Source organism: Podarcis erhardii (genome assembly GCF_964252035.2).
Source record: "Podarcis erhardii genome assembly, chromosome: 14".
Lineage (NCBI taxonomy): Eukaryota > Metazoa > Chordata > Lepidosauria > Squamata > Lacertidae > Podarcis > Podarcis erhardii.
The window spans coordinates 18,793,047-18,810,852 of record NC_138503.1 but is presented as its reverse complement, the minus strand read 5'-3'; positions in this window follow the sequence as shown (position 1 = coordinate 18,810,852).

The following is a 17,806-nucleotide window of genomic DNA, read 5'->3' as shown; positions in this document are numbered from 1 at the left end:
CCCACGACCCCAAACTCCGCCCCGCCCAAGAGCTCACGAGGCGAACCTTCCGCCGGCGCGCGACTGGAGTGAGCTCGCCCGACACGGGGGGGGGATTATTATATGGAAGCTACCAAAGTATCCTTTCGCGTCTTAAACACAGCCCAAATATTGCGAGGACAAGCAGAAGAAAGAGAAAGCAATGAGTTTGCCTCAGACACAGGCTGTGCTGGTTTTGTTTCCCACCCAACCCCACTTCCTTCCTTCCCTCTCCCCCCTTGACAATCGCCAGGAAATGGTATCTCCCGGAATGCTTCAGAACCAGCCCCCTGCTTCTCAAGTTCCTATAGGTCTAGCGGAGACCCTGTAACCAGCGCGGCCGCGTGGCCTAATGGATAAGGCGTCTGACTTCGGATCAGAAGATTGCAGGTTCGAGTCCTGCCGCGGTCGAGAGAGCTTGCAGGTTCGCCACTGAACACGAGGGACTTAGTGGCAAAATTGTATTTTTGCTTTTATGCAGTCGCGATTTCTGTGCAGATATATATTTTTTTTACCATCTTGGCAACAATCACTGGCTTCCGTAATTAAGCAATCGCCTTGTTCTCCACGGTTAACATTTGGTACCTTTGCATTTTCGCTGTTACCCCAATAAGCGTCGGGGTTATTTCTGAGCAGACACGATTGCGCTGGAAGTCTTCGTGCGCTCAACAGGGCTCGCAACTGCGTAACAGTTTACGCCTCTGCATGTAACCGTGGGAAAGTGTAGGAAGGCGTGTAAACAGCCTGCAAGCAAATCAGGATGTATGCTCAGTGTCGACTGACCTTCTGAAATATACTCAGAGTCGCAAAGTGATTTCATGCTCTTTATTCAGCTCATAGTGGTGAGGAGGAATGAATGAAAGTCCCCTCAAAGTATCTGCTTTATATACATTATTTACACAATGGGCTCACATGATTGGCTAATTCGGGAATTCTACTGTAAGCCAATCAGATTGTGGATTCACTTATATCTGGAGCATGATTGGGTGGTTCCTGCCAACCAATCATACTGCTGCATTGTTCTAGGACCAATCAGACTGCTGCAATTTGGATCCTATTGTTCTAGGACCAATCAGACTGCTGCAGTTTGGATCCTATTCAACTCAGTACATAACACCCCTCCCCTCTAAGTTCCAGTCCTGCCCGGGAGGTCGCATTCATAGTCCTTGAGGTACGCCGGTGGCCTACGTGTGCATTGTGGCCTGTGGTGTTCCCTGGTCCGGGGTTCAGGTTCTGGCTCGTGTTCCAAGGATGCTGGCTGTGATGGGCCTGTTTGGTCTGGCGCAACTGGCTCGCTCAGTCGTGGTTCTGGTTCCGATGTCCTTTCGGCCTCGTGGGTCCTCTCTGTATTTATTGATTCTGCCTCTCCTGCTGGCCCCTCCTGCTCTATGGGCCTCTCTGCCCCTCTGTTCCCTTGGGACTCCTCTGACCTTTCCTCCTCCTGGTTTTCTCCCGGGAATCGTCGCCGTATCTGGTCGCAGTGGCGGCGCCAGCATTGCCCCCCATCCGTTAGCACCTTGTACGGCACAGGGTCAGTGACCCTGGTGACTGTGGCGGGTACCCATGCTGGGCCTGCCCCAAAATTCTTTGCGTCCTGGGCCTCGAAGGTCCAGGGGTTCCTGCCTTCCCCCACCACTACCTCATCCTGTGCTCTATCGGGGTGAAGGCGGTCCAATCTGATTGCAAGGCACCGACCCATTAGTAGTTCAGCGGGGCTCCGGCCAGTCGTTGAGCTGGGGGTGCTGTGCTGTGCTAGGAGGAATGTGGCAAGGTGGTACTCCCAATCCCCTTGCGTCATGCGGCGAAGGGTGTCCTTGGTGGTCCGCACCATGCGTTCTGCTTGGCCATTGGTGGCAGGGTGGAATGGCGCTGAACGGATGTGGCGGATGGCATTCTGCACTGTGAAGGTTTGGAATTCTCCTGACGTAAATGCAGTCCCGTTGTCTGAGACGAGAGTGTCAGGGAGCCCGTGGGTTGCAAACAGCCTGCGTAGTACCCAGATGGCTGCAGATGCAGAAGTGGACGGTACCAGTGCGACTTCCAGCCATTTGGTGTGAGTCCACCACTCTGAAGAATGCTTTCCCCTGAAAGGGGCCAGCGAAGTCCACATGCAGGCATGACCATGGTGCTCGGGCGGACTCCCAGGACTGGACTGGGGCCCTTGGGGGATCTGGGCGGGATTCTTGGCAGGCCTGGCAGTGTTTGACCCAGGCCTCTATCTCTCCGTTGATCCCCGGCCACCACACATAACTCCTGGCCAGGGCCTTCATTTTTACTACCCCTGGGTGTGTCTCGTGTAGGGCTGTGAGGACCCTTTTGCGGAGGGGTTGGGGAACAACGACCCTGCTTCCCCATAACAGGCACCCCTTGTGGGCCGACAGTTCATGTTTGCGGGTTGTGTAGCCAGCGAATTCTGGCCCAGGGCTGCTGCTGGGCCATCCCCTCCACACCCAGTCCAGGACCCGGGAGATGACCCTGTCTTTCTTGGAATGGTGTGCAACTTCTTGTGCCTGAATGGGGCGGTCGGGAAGCAGCTCCAGGCTCATAACCTCTTGTGCAGGTGCTGGGTCGGGGCCTGTTTCCGGTAGTGGTCGCCTGCTGAGGGCATCCGCATGGCCCATTGCCTTCCCCGGCCGGTGAATCAGTGCATACTGGTAGCTGGCAAGGAAAATTGACCACCTGAGGACGCGAGGAGACAGCACTTGGGGGGTCTGCTTTTCGGGGGCAAACAAGCCAAGCAACGGCTTGTGGTCAGTCACCACGGTGAAGGGCCACCCGTACAAGAAATCATGGAATTTTTTTACTCCCTTCACGATTGCCAGCCCCTCCTTGTCTATTTGCGAGTAGTTCCGCTCGGTTGTGTTGAGTGTCTGGGGAAAGTATGCTACCGGTACCTCTCTTCCATCCGGGAGTTGGTGTCCCAGGACAGCGCCAATGCCATAGGTCGAGGCGTCGCATGCTAGCACCACCGGCAGCCTCTCGTCGAAGTGTGCCAAGACCGAGTTTGAGACAAGCAAGTCATTGACTGCCTGGAATGCAGCCTCCTGGCGCTGGCCCCACACCCAAAGGGCCTGCTTGTCCAGGAGTCTGTGTAGGGGCTCCGCTACCACTGCCTTGTGGGAAAGGAAGGAATAGTAAAAGTTCAATAGTCCCAAGAAGGCCTGAAGTTCAGTCTTGCTCTTGGGCGCTGGGGCATCACAAATGGCCCGTACCTTGTCCCCAGTCGGGTGGACCCCTTCTGCGTCCACCATAAATCCCAGAAAGTCCACCTGAGGCACTCCTAGTAGACATTTTTCCCACTTCACCTTGAGACCCGCCGTCTGGAAACGGTGCAGAACGGTGCGGAGGCGGTCCTCAAACTCCTCTGGTGTGGGCCCGGCAATCAACACATCATCGAAGAAGGGGGTGACGCCAGGAATCCCTTTAAGTAGCGAGTCCATTAGATTCTGGAATATGCCTGGTGCCACACTGACACCGAATTGCAGCCGCTTTCCCCTGAACGCTCCTCTGTGCGTCACAATCGTCTGTGCCTCTGCTGTGGCCTCATCTACTGGCAGCTGTTGATATGCTTGGGCCACGTTCAGCTTGCCAAAAATTTTCGACCCAGCCAGGGTGGCAAGGACATGGCTGACCACTGGCACTGGGTATGCATGGGCTGTGAGGGCCTTGTTTATGGTACATTTGTAGTCTGCGCAAATGCGGACCGAACCATTAGGCTTGACGGGTGTGACGATTGGGGTTTCCCAGGGGGCATTAGGCACCGGCTCCAGCAGTCTTTGCTCCACGAGCCGGTCCAATTCCTTGTCTATACGGGGTTTCAGGGCGAACGGGACCCGGCGGACCTTGAGCCTGACCGGTCGTACTGCGGGGTCAAGCTGTAGAGCAATGGGGGGGGGGCGTATACTGTCCCAATTTCCCATCAAAACCCCCTGGAAATTCCTTGCATATGGCGTCCACGTCCACTTGTAAGGTAGTGTGGTTCACCCCGGTGATGGCTAGCCCCAGTGGTCCAAACCATGCCAATCCCAGTAAGCTAATGTAGGGGCCCTTGACCACAAGCAAGTCCAGTTGCCGCGTCCGCCCTCGGTATTGCACCCTGAAGGTCCCCACCCCCATTGTGGGGACCTTACGTTTCTGGAAGTCCCAGAGGGTGAATGGGGCTGGCCTGAGTTTGGGACCCCCAGTAGGACACAGTTTCCTTAAGGTCCTTGCTGAGATTATGGATAGAGTTGAACCCATGTCAAGCTCCATGCGGCATGGGGCCCCCTCTATCTGTACCTCTACATAAATTTTCTCTATGTTGGGGTGGGGCAACTGGTATACCTGGAAGTCCGTGAGCTCTGTCGAGTTGCCTTGGTGCGTTGGGCCCCGGGACCTGGGGCTCTTGGATTGGTCATCTGATGCCTGACGTCGGGTGGGCCGAGCTCGACACACCCGGGCGATGTGTCCCAATTTTCTGCACTGCCTGCACTCTGCGTTGCGGAAACGGCAGGTCCTCCTCTCATGACTTTCCCCGCAGCTTGCGCAGTTCCCTCCTTCTTGTCGAGGCAGCTGTGGTATGTGGACTGCTTGAGTGCGCTGCTGTACTCGGTGCACCTCCTCCCTGTCAGATCCTGAGTCGTCGGTGAGGTCTTCGTGGTGGACCCTCGGTTGGGATGGCAGGCTCGGCCGTGCCTCTTGCGTCGACCTCTTGGCAGCTTCCGTTGCCAGGGCCTCCTCCAGAGCGAGGTGGAACGTTAGGTCCTTCTTAGCGTAGAGGCGTCGTTGCAGCTTCTCATCCTTCAGGCCACCGACGAGGCGGTCCCGAAGCATGTTCTCCAGCTCTGAGAAGTTGCAGAACTGGGCGGCTTGGCGGAGAGAGGTCACAAACCCAGTTATGGTTTCCCCAGGGGCTTGCCGCTTTGCGTAGAAGGCATTTCGGCGAGCCACCACTGAGGGCTGCGGCGAAAAGGGCCACTTCAGCTGTTCCATTATTGTTTTGTATGGAACAGTAGCAACATCTTCAGGTGCAAGGAGAGCCCGGGCGATTTCAAACGTCTCCTCTCCGCAGATGCTGAAGAATATCGCCCTCTTCTTGGCGTCTTCTTCATCGGTGACCCCTTTGGCTCCTAGGAGGAAGGTGAAACAGGAGGCGTACTGTCAGAGCCACCCCTTGGTCCCAGCTCACAAAGGACCAACGCCCGGCTGTAGTTATGTACAAAAGTCTTTATTGAAGTTCAGTTTCCATTTCAAAGCCGCAGCGTGCCGCTCTACGTCTTAAAGTCTAGACCGGCGAAGTCCTGTCTGAATCTCCGCCCCCCTGACACCAGTTTAAGACTCTAGCCTTGCCCCACCTCTTCCTTCGCTCCTTCCTCCTCTGGGCCCTCCTGCCCGCTGGGGTTTCATCCTTTCTGGACTCTTCTGACGCTGACCCCCCTGATTCTCGCCCCTCCTTCCGGCGGGCTTTAGGACCTGGTTCCCTATCCGGGCTACCTGCTGTGCCGCTCGCCTGTACATTTGAACTTGGCGCGCGCGCCCAGCCGGTAACCTTCCTCTCGACCGTTCCCTCGCTCTCCGATGGAGGCGTGGTCAACCCTGACTCATCTTCTCTCGCTGGTGGCGAATACGCTGGCCCTGATACCTGGGGCCCTTCCCCCCCACTATGCTCTGGTGGGGAAGCTGGTCCTGTTTCCAACTGCTGCTCTGGGAGTCCCCGCTGGCCCCTTGCTTCTGGGGTGTCCCCCTTGGGGCCCCCCTTGCCCTGGCCATCGGCGCCCCCTTCTGTGAATCTTCCGATTCGCTGGAGAGGCTCATGGAATCTCTCGGGCTACTGTCCTCTTCTCCTACGCTGCCCTCGGATTGCTCCCCCTCGCTCTCCATCTCCTCCCCTCCCTGCGCTCCCACTGTGTCCCTGACACGTACGCTTCCCAGTCTCCAGATGCTGGGTTGAATGGCGAGAAGCTGCTGTCGGTTGCCATTCTGAGTTCCTTGTGTCCCGGAGCTGAAGCCTGGATACACGGTGCAAAGCAGCGGTGCGGCAGGTGGCGGTGCTGCGGTGCTGTGTGTGGCAGTCAGCTCAGTGGGATCCCACCTTCGTCGCCAGTGAAATATACTCAGAGTCACAAAGTGATTTCATGCTCTTTATTCAGCTCATAGTGGTGAGGAGGAATGAATGAAAGTCCCCTCAAAGTATCTGCTTTATATACATTATTTACACAATGGGCTGCACATGATTGGCTTATTTGGGAATTCTACTGTAAACCAATCAGGTTGTGGATTCACTTATATCTGGAGCATGATTGGGTGGTTCCTGCCAACCAATCATACTGCTGCATTGTTCTAGGACCAATCAGACTGCTGCATTCTGAATCCTATTGTTCTAGGACCAATCAGACTGCTGCAATTTGGATCCTATTGTTCTAGGACCAGTCAGACTGCTGCAGTTTGGATCCTATTCAACTCAGTACATAACACCTTCCTTGCAAACAAATCAGGAAAAATGCTCAATAAAGAATGGATATAACCTAACCTCTGCCTAAGCTTTGTGCAAGCAAATCAGGATGCGTAGTCATCTGAATTGCACTTAGTCTGAAATTCAGGGGTGCTTAAGTTTTGTTCCACCAGGAAGTATTTTCCCTATTGTACACCAGGTGGCAGTGTTGTCTGCTTCTTAATAATAAAAACACTAAGTTGGTATTTTACACTCTCTGCTAACTTTCAAGCTACAGAAACCTGAGGAATCTTTCTGTAAGAAAGAATTTGCTGGGCCTTGTGCTGTTCGTGATGATGGGTCTGTTATAAGGTAGGCTCTCCAAAGAGGGCAGCAACATTGCCCTGCTGGCCTGGCCAATGCTCCCTGCGGACAATGTGCCCCAGAACCCTTTGCAAAGCTGATGTGAAAAGCGTTACCCCAGAAGCTGAAAGTTTGGAAGCCACTGCGCCCATGCATGTTCTCATCTAAGCTGAGAAGTTGATGGAGGTATCAGGAGGTTCTCTATATCTATCTGTGTTCTCTTTCTAGGGTGTGTTTTTGCTGCTTTTTCTTTTTTTCAAAAATTTTTATTGGTTTTCCAAAATTTTTAAACATACATACATACATACATACATCTTAACTGTACTTGATCCAATCTTAGTAACATTGTCAAGTGACTTCCTGAAAACCCCCTGGCTGAATTTCAGTGTATATCATTGTAACCGTTTTCCAAAACCAATTTTCTCATAAAATTAACTTAATCACTTAACATCTTACTTTGTTTTCATTTTTACTTTAAACATATTATTCTCTAACATCACATCATTAAATCCTAAGCCTATCCGATATTTGGAAGTTTTTCCAGTTAAGTTATCTTAGCATATTTAACTAAATAGTCTTTGAATTTTATCCATTCCTCCTGGTACTCCTCCTCCTTCTGGTCGCGGACTCTTCCAGTCAGGTTGGCTAGCTCCGAAAAGTCCATCATCTTCATCTGCCATTCTTCCACTGTTGGGACTTCTTGTGATTTCCAATTCTTAGCTAACAAAATTCTAGCTGCAGTTGTGGCATTCAAAAACAATCCAACATCTTTTTTGGGCAATTCCAAACCTATTATTCCAAGAAGAAAGGCCTCTGGTTTCTTAATAAATGTATATTTCAACATTTTTTTTCAATTCATTATAAATCTTCTCCCAGAAGTCTTTCACCTTGGGGCAGTTCCACCACATATGATAAAAGGTACCCTCTTTTTCTTTACATTTCCAACATAGATTATCACTATTATGATATATCTTTGCTAATTTTACAGGAGTTAAGTACCATCTATACATCATTTTCATAATATTTTCCTTTAACACCGTACATGCAGTGAACTTGACCCCTTTCCTCCAGGGTGTGTCTTTGCTGCTTGTGCCAATAAGGCATACGAATGACCATGATTGTTTCCTTGGTTCCCTCCTGCTTATTGGAGAGTCCTCCAAGCTTCCTGTGAACAGCTCCAAGCATCACCTCCATCACCACCCCTTTGGTTAATTAACCCTTCAATTACAAAAGGAATGATCCCAGCTGTTGCACTTCCAGCTTATCCCCATCACCTGAAACAAGCCTTACTTCCTAGCAAGTGTGTTTAGGATTAGAACTCAGTAGGTGATGGGGACAAAAATATAATCCACTGGCTTGCCTCTCATTGGCTCTGGCTTCACCTTTGCCCTGCGGGTTAGTGCTAGAATACCCAATAGGCAGGCTAGATAGGTGCTTTTAAGCATGGAAATAGTAATCATAGGGAAAATCAGAACTTACTACACACTCTTCCTCTATTTTTCTGTTCTGTTTTCATTATTTAGCGGTGAGGAGTACCATGTGCTGCCCAGGTATTTTTAGAAACCAAATAATATTGCAATTTTTAAATAAATACGGTGGTACTGTACCTCGGGTTAAGACCTTAATTCATTCTGGAGGTCTGTTCTTAACCTGAAACTGTTCTTAACCTGAAGCACCACTTTAGCTAATGGGGCCTCCTGCTGCCACTGCACGATTTCTGTTCTCATCCTAAAGCAAAGTTCTTAACCCGAGGTAATATTTCTGGGTTAGCGGAGTCTGTAACCTGAAGCATATGTAACCCAAGGTACCACTGTAGTGCAATTTGTACATTTGGACCCATCATGCCAAAAACTGGGTGGAGTAAACCCAAAGTCGTATTTTGGTCTGCCTTCTTGATTCAAAATGGTGTGTGGGATCCAAGCGCCAATGAAAACTTCTTCCCCCATCCCCCCAACCTTTTTATGCCAAGTTTGGCGATAATGATATATCAAGGGATGGTCGAACCTATGCCAAAAAATAGGCAAAGACAAGCCAAAGTTACATTTCAGTGTGCCATCTTGATTCAAAATTGCACCTGGCACCTAAACATTGAGGAAGACTGCCACCTCGGAGAGCAGTATGCTGAGTTTGGTGATGAGATCTCAAGAGGTGTCTGAACATGTTGAGAAGAAGCAAATGGACAGTCAGATAAACTACTTTCTCGAATATATAGTGCTGTTGATCCTGAGCTACACCAGGAGGTGTCCTACTAACATAGACTGAAGTATTACTAATAAATCCAATCTTGTCATGTGCTGCAATAAATCTAGGCTTTTATTATTGATATATTCTTCTGAGTTATATGTATTTGATTCATTCATACACATGCACACACACACACACACACACTCACACTCACACACACAGTGTATATTGTATAAGATGTTTGTTTGTTTGAATTACATATGGGGGCACCATAATCTTTTCAGTGCTAAGGGCCTTCTCAGACATTCACAGAGGCCCAACTTTTGAGACCCCTAGTTGTCATGGGGGCGGGGGGGGGGGAGAGAGATGGCACATCAAAACAAAATAGGGCACCAAAAAAATATTGAGTGGTTTCTACAGTCCTCTGATCTGATGGGAACATGTTCATCACAGTCTAATCTTGTGCCCTCAGATCTGATACATATTTATTAATATTTATGAGCATTCTCAACTCTCTAATATGACAAAATCTATATTGGTTGCCTTTTACCAAGCCACAGCTCTTATTTGCTTAAACTGAGGCCATGTACGCATTAGTGGCTTGAAACGCAGTGAGGTCATTTCCCCCTGTCAAGCCACCTTCTTACATTGCTGTACACACTGGAGAAGGGTCAAAAACATCTTCGCCTGTGGCACCTCACCTCATTGGCTTCCCCATTCCAAACGCCAGTTCACTGAAGCTGTCTTCTGCACATTTGCAATGGCTCTTTCCAATGTACACACCTCAGCTTACCTGAGGCTTCCATTTTCTAACTGGCTGGAAGCTGGTTTGAGGGAAAACACATCCAAGAGGAGTATTTCTCAAGAAACTACTGGCTACAGATGAATTGTGGCTAATGCCATGTATATACTGCTTCAAGACTGTGTCACGTTTTTCACCCAATGTGCATAAATATTAAACATCTATTTAAATTTGTAAAACAACAACAACTTTCAGCCTCAGGCTCAGGACAAAACCCTCCTGCCCTCCCCCCACTGGTTCTGGGGGTGAACCCTGTTTAGATTAACCGGGCTGTTCAAGAAAGAAGCTGGAAGCGAGCCTTTAGTCCAGGGGTCAGAAAACTTTTTCAGCGGGGGGGGGGGGGGGGGCGATCCACTGTCCCTCAGACAGGGACCGGGGCCGGACTATATTTTGAAAAAAAAAAAGAACAAATTCCTATGCTCCATAAATAACCCAGAGATGCATTTTAAATAAAAGCACACATTCTACTCATGTAAAAACACCAGGTAAAGGTAAAGGGACCCCTGACCATTAGGTCCAGTCATGGCCGACTCTGGGGTTGCGGCGCTCATCTCGCTTTACTGGCCGAGGGAGCCGGTGTACAGCTTCTGGGTCATGTGGCCAGTATGACTAAGCAGCTTCTGGAGAACCAAAGCAGCGCATGGAAATGCCGTTTACCTTCCCGCCGGAGTGGTACCTATTTATCTACTTGCACTTTCACATGCTTTCGAACTGCTAGGTTGGCAGCAGCAGGGACCGAGAAATGGGAGCTCACCCCGTTGCAGGGATTCGAACCGCCGACCTTCTGATTGGCAAGTCCTAGGCTCTAACCCAGAGATGCATTTTAAATAAAAGGGCACATTCTACTCATGTAAAAACACACTGATTCCCAGACCATCCGTGGGCCGGATTGAGAAGGCAATTGGGCCGGATCCGGCCCCCAGGCCTTAGTGTGCCTACCCATGGCCTAGATCAGGAATCAGCAAACTTTTTCAGTAGGCAGCCAGTCCACTGTCCCTCAGACCTTGTGGGGGGCCGGACTGTATTTTGGAGAAAGAAAAAGAAGAACAAATTCCTATTGCCCACAAATAACCCAGAGATGCATTTTAAATAAAAGCACACATTCTACTCATGTAAAAACACACTGATTCCCAGACCGTCTGTGGGCCGGATTTAGAAGGTGATTGGGCTGGATCCGGCCCCCGGGCCTTAGTTTGCCTACCCATGCTTTAGCCTCTGACTGTGACAAGTGGGGTTAAAAGTGAGATATTATTATGAGCCATTATTGGCTTATAATGATGTTACGATCCAAAGTATGTTCCAATAACCACCCGTAATGGTTGTGTAGTTAATGCCTTAGGCTTGTTCTTGGAGGAATGCCTTCAAATAGACACTCCTGATAATGAGATGGCAAGCTTCCAGTAAACAGCTGGGCTGGGTCCCTTTCCTGGCCTTTAAAGTGGTTTAAATAACAATTCCTAGATATTGGGAGCTGCGGGGGGGGGGGGGGGCCTGCAGGAAGGACGGACCTGCTTCTCGATTCTTCACCTTACCTTGCAGAACAAGTATTATGTGACACCAGATCCACAGATTACTACCTCTAGTGTGTCACTTTTGACCATAGGAGTCAACTCCTAGAATCAGAGGGGACTTCTGCCCCCAATAAAATATCTGAGGAGGCTGCCCCCCCAATGTTGATGGGCATTGCCACTGAAATGGTGTCTGTACACTGCATCATGTGATCAGTTATGCAGGGGGGGCTTACCTGCCCCCCAATATTTTGTTCAAGTTGGCAGCCCTGTTTTTGCACTTTGCAGGATCTTGTAGTGCTTCAATATGTTTAACTTCAGGCAAGAGAGCCAGTCAAGAAATATATACGTATAGACTCATAATTGCATCTTGTTTTGCAGCCTTCAGTTGTGTCTTGAAACTGTTCTTGGTTATTATCTGCCCTTCACCAGAAGACCCTAGGAGAGGTTACAGAAATAAAAAATGCAGCTTTAAAGAGAGTATAAAACAAATTGCAACCATGACTAGAGCAATGGTTTCTCCGCTGGCAAAGGCACAAACTTGGCATGTGTTTTGTTTCCTACGGCCAACCTTGGCCAACCTGGTGCCCTTCAGATGTTCTGGACTGCAACTCTCAACAGTCCCAGAAAGCACGGCTAATGATCAAAGATTTAAGAGAGAAAGTGGCTTGGTCTTGCTCTGACCACACAGAGCAGGAGAGGGAAATTTTGTGCCAGCCCTAAAATTAAAAGGGAATAATTACAGGAAGCTTTCATACCCTGCTCAAATGGCCGTCACTGATCTCACTTTCTAGTCTAGTGCATTAAAGAAAGAACACGCAAACACACACACAAAAACCCAATCAAACTACTTGGACACAATCCAGCCATAGTTAAAACATTTTCTTTAAAAATGCTTTGATTTCAAGTGACAGAACACCAATCAGCTACTTCCACTGAGACTTAAATATGCTTAACTTTGGCTGAATTATATCCTCTGCTAAGAACAAAAGATACTTGGCATTGCAACTACATGAGGCCAGCTGAAAATGTGTGCCAGGATGTTATGGCTCTCCAAATACACATTGGCGCTATAACTTTATAGCTTTATATCTTTTCCTTAGAGAGAGAAATAATAATATATACATATGTTGTGTATATACACTTCTAATTCAATGAGAGATGAAATCATTTCATCCCCCCCCCCCATCCTTGAATTTCTACTCTTATCCCACTGGCTCTATAGCTTTACTGATCACAATTGGTCCCATATGAACTCATTTCCTTCCTTCCTTCCTTCCTTCCTTCCTTCCTTCCTTCCTTCCTTCCTTCCTTCCTTCCTTCCTTCCCTTGGGTTGCAGGATTTCCTTAACAGATCAGTTTGTTGAATTAGGATTCTTCCATGCTCTCTCTCATGCAAAAATACTCGCTTGTGTAGGAAACAAGGCAGAGGTCGCGCAAGGAAAGTAAGCTGGCACGATTTCTGAAAAGACCCCTTTTGGCAAGGATCTGCTCTTCTCCTAGGCGTTTTTGTAAGTGAATGATAAAAATATCTTCGAATGACTCCTTTCTAGAGTAATGTCATGGGCATTTCTGAAGGGGTTTGCTCTGAAGGTACAAGGAAAAATGCAGACTCAGAATGCTTTCCCCCCAGCGACAAAGAGCTCAGCTTCTTTCCGAAGGAAGGCAGGCTTCAGGCTTGGGGGATCTACTTTGAAACACAATCTGAAACCCTTTGATGCGCCAATTGGCGCCTGGTGCAAAAGACCAGGAATTTGTTCTGAAGACCAGAATTGAACTGAACTCGCCACACCAAAACACACTCTTAGTTACCCAAGCATCGCAGCAGCGTTATTTAGCGGGTAGGGTAGTTTTGTTGCTGCTCTTGTTAAGTCATTTGGAGTCAGAAATCCTTGCCGATCTACTGCGAAACTGCATAGGTCTACCAGGAGATGCAGCAGATTGACCTTCTGCCCAACCCTGCCTTAGGAAGAGGGGGTTTAGCCGTGTATATATTTAGGGAATAATGAATTCTGCTGAACCAACCCTCGCCAGAAATCCCAAATATTGGCACACCAGGCAGGCAGAAAATGCTGAACAATCGCGGGTGGAAAACAGCTTTCTCTGTTCAGATGAGACACAGAGAACCCCAAGAAGTTGCCATCTAGTTCAGTGTTGTCCACACTGTGTGGCAGCGGCTCTCCAGGGTTTCAGGCAAGGGGTCTCCTACCCCATCGGGAATTGAATGTGGGTCCTGGAACCTTCTGTAAGCAAAGCCTTCTCTCCGCCACTCAGCTACGGCCTTTGCCAGTTAAAAAAAATATACAATGAAGTACCAGGTTTCTTTGCAAAAGCATATTCATAATGACGAGGTGGAGACGGGTGGGAGACGATGGTGTTCCCTTATAACGTTTAGTATTTCCAGAAAAAAAACGACTGTGATCCCTTGCACTTTGCAGCGCGCATGGAGACGGGGTTATTTCTTTGCAAACAGGCATAGGATTGGGACCAGCATGGCTATGATGTCTCCCAGTGGTCCCAAATTTCGGGCACATATACAGCTGCAGGAAAGTAGTGTCGGGTTGGGAGGCGGGGGAGCGAATTTATTTGTGACCCAGGATTTTCAAACAAGCAACTCGGCCCTCCGCGCAACAAAACGGACCCTTCGCTTCTCACGTGTAAATGGGATTAATTGGCGTGGTGCAGTTTGAACCCGGGGTAGGTTAGTATGCCTTGAAGTCCAAACTGCAGGTTTGACTTCTCCGCCAGTGCCTCTCCTGCTATATAAAGGGATTTTGAGAAGTTCCATTCCTTCCGGAACGGTTCCTTTTTTTTGAGGGGGGAGGGAGAAAAGATCTCCAAAAGGTCAACATGAAAAGATTGTCACGAAAACAGAATGGAAGCGATTCTGTCGATTTTTAAATTTTATTTTTATTTGTTCTCTTCGGGGCCCCCTCCTAGAAAAATCCTCTTTTCTTGAGGAGGTAAAGGGAAACGAAAATAATCCATATTAGTATCGGAATGCCCTTTTAGTTTGTGGGATTATGGATAGTTTTGTGGGAGGAGTGAATCCTTTGGCATCAAATTTTCGCAGTTCGAAAGCATTATGCTTTAAGGAAAATGAAAAAAAAAAATATGAAGCATTCCACCGGAAACACTGTAATCTAGTGTGATTTATTCAGGGAACTGTGTGTGGAACCCGTTGGAGCCTTCAGTGACGATGACTAGCAAATAAGAAATTCGTGGGAAAATTTCCGTTTCCAGATTTTCTTAAGCGAGCCAGCAAGTGTTATGAAAACAACAAACCTGGTAGCCTGGTCGTCGGATGGTGGGGAAGGCAAACCCAGGTTTTATAATAGCATTAGGATGGCACTGAAATGCAAAGGCTTCAACTTTAACCCATAAAATATGGTGGGTGTTTTGGGACAGAGTGGCGGGGAGAATTAGGAGCAAAAAGATAGAATACATATTTTTTTGGAGTAACGTCTACAAAGCTGGGCGGCGCAAAGCCGTGCAATTCTCAAAAGGGCCGCTAGGGGCCGCCCTTGCTCACCGCAGACCTGGCCGAGCAGCTGCCAATCAAAACAGCTTCGGATACTTGGAAATATATAACACTACTAAAACAAAAAATCGTCATTCACCTTTTAAAACCGATGTTGGCAGGAAGAGTCCTAAAATTAAATGTCGCACATCTATGCACTGCCAGCCTCCTTATATATTTAGCAGGTTTTGTCCTACTCCCATCATATTCTCGATGGAATAATATTTTAGGGAATATAAATGTAAATGCATAGCTTTAATTAAAAAGGCGACCTCTGTGAATCTGCCGTGGGTTTCTGTTTTCACGTGTCCGAGTGTTTCACTGTGGGTGCATGCATTGGCGTATGATTGATTTATTTATATATAAATATTATAAACGTCAGAGGAGAACTTGGAGAGTCGTGCTGCCATGTTTATTGCGTAGGCACCTCGTCCCACGATATTGCAAACTGATATACTCTCTAAAATATAGGAGGAAGAGCATTTTAAGCCAAAGAGTAAACATACAAACAAAATATGCATTTATTGAACGCCCGTCTTTTCATACAATCTACAAGCAGAATTTTGCTTGGTTAAAATACACCGGAACGCTCATCTCTTTCCTGGGTTATCGATTTCGTCTTAGTGGATGAATGTTCCAGAAAACTGTAGAGGCGGGGAGCGTAAATGTTGTCTTTTTTAAAACAACCACAACAAAAATTACAAATTCACGAATTTATTCTGTTTAAATTATTTTTTGCTTGCAAAATCGGTGGTGCCTGGAGCGAAGCAACCGGATTCTCATGCCACCTCCGGTTACTTTTTTTCTCCAGCATCCTTTTGCCTGGAAATAATGTATAAAAGAAAGAAAAGTGCGCTTTTAAAAACTGAAAATCTTCCGGCGTCACAATGGAATTTCCACTTCTTGCGGGAAACCGTTTAGATACTGACAATGTTCCAAATCTGTGGGGTGTGTAATCGTGCAGTTTCTCTTCGTCCCCGCTCCTCAATATTTACCTTTTAAAAAAACAACCCCCCCCAAAAAAACACACACAAGCCAGACTTTGCGGGGTTAGAATTTAGAAATGACCATCTAGGGATGTGTGCGTGGGTGTAAGAAAAACAAATTCGGTTTCTATCTCCATAAATTTCATAAGGTTCGCTCCAGAAATCCATTTCTTCAGTGAAATGCTATTAGAAGGAAGTAATTAATTAATTAATTAATTGGGAAATATTAATCGAGGTCGAACATTTAACCCAGAAGTAGTCACCACTAGGAAAATAATCTTCCAGGAAAAGGGAGATTTCTTTTTTCTTTCTTTCTTTCCCCCCCAGAACAAACAAGGCGGGCATGGGGGGGGGGGGGACGGGACGACGACGAAGACGATACCCAACCCTGGAGAGAAGTAAACAAGCATATTACCTTAACGTGATTGCAATAAACAGGCCAGACAATTGACAGAAAAGGGAATTTGTTTAACCTCGACTGCCCTTTCTCATTGAAACAAACCGGTCCCTTTTTGTTCCCGGGCGGCTTCAGAGGGAAGAGAACAGAATCCGGAGGTCAGGGGTCAAGAGCTTCGCCCATTCTCCTTGCTTTTATTTCCCTGCCCTTTTTCACTCAGGGGATCATCTTAAAAAAAAAAAGGGGGGGGGGTGAGGAAGGTCGCTTGATGCCCCAGAAGTGTCCCTAGACATTCCATTACAGGATATGTGGATCTGGATAAGCCAAAGGATCCGATCTGTCAAGGGAGGGAGACCGAATCTTACCTTTCTAGGTCGGGGGAAGGAGGCAAAGAGACCTCCCAGACCATGCTAGGATGTTGCTGGTGGTATATTATATTTGGCACCCAACTTCTCGAGCTCTTGATTTCATAGCTCCGAGCTTGGTTTAATTCTCTCGGTTGCAGCCCACGTCCGTTCCACCCAACTCTTCTAGAAGCCCTTTGGCAGGAGAAGCCGGGCAGGAAAGGTTTATGGAATAAAGGAAGATGAAGAAATGGGCCAGGGCAGGGCGCGATGGAAAAGCATTCCGGGCAAAATTGAGGTCTATGAAGTCTCATTGATTTCAGAGAGAGAGAGAGAGAGAGAGAGAGAGAGAGAGAGAGAGAGAGAGATCCGTTTCGACGATCACAAGCACCAGAGACAGTTTTGAAATTTGGGTTGGATCGAATCCCAACGTTTCGGTTCTGTTCTGCTTCTTCTTGAGAACATAGTACATCAAGCCAAGCTATTTGAGAACACTCAAAATACAACCCAAAATTTCAAACGGCGTTGTTCTGATGTTTCTTTAAATATATATATATATAGAGAGAGAGAGAGCGCATGATACTTGCAAAACAGAACGGGAGAAGGGTGTTTTTTTTTTTGAAGGGGGGGTTATATTAATAAAAGCGATAAGAAAAGCGATCACATATCCACAATGTGGATATTCAGCTGCTCTATAGCGCCTGCATGCGTATTGCAATTTTGTCCATTCCTAACGCGGAGACTACGTTCGGCACCATTCGCGTCTCAGGAAGTTCACATGAACATTGCTTCCTCAAGTACTGGAAATCTATATTAGACAGCTTTCCCTGGTTTGCAAGGAGGGTGTGTGTGTGTTAGGTGAGGAAGTGGCAGAGGCGAAAGGCTGGACTTTGACAGCTTCGTGTTGAAAAGTTGTTCCAGTGTAGAAACTGAAGTATTTTGATTGCAACAGCAACGGGATATTATAAACCGGCCTCTTACATCCGCACGTGTGTGCGTGTGATAGTCACTGTCCAAAATGCGGCGACTGTTGCTACACACGAGCACGTGCTTTCTCGCACACATTTACACAGGCGTGAGAAAAATAAAACCAATGATGTATCGTCACTGTCAGTCACTTAGTCACACGTACACGCCAACAGATAGATGCACACACACAAAAACACACAGGCGTGTTATAAAAAAAATAAAAACAATTATACGAATGTAAATCGACAGTCCCTGTAACACATACACACCAATAGGTGTGCCTCCTTCCATCCAAACTATTGGCGT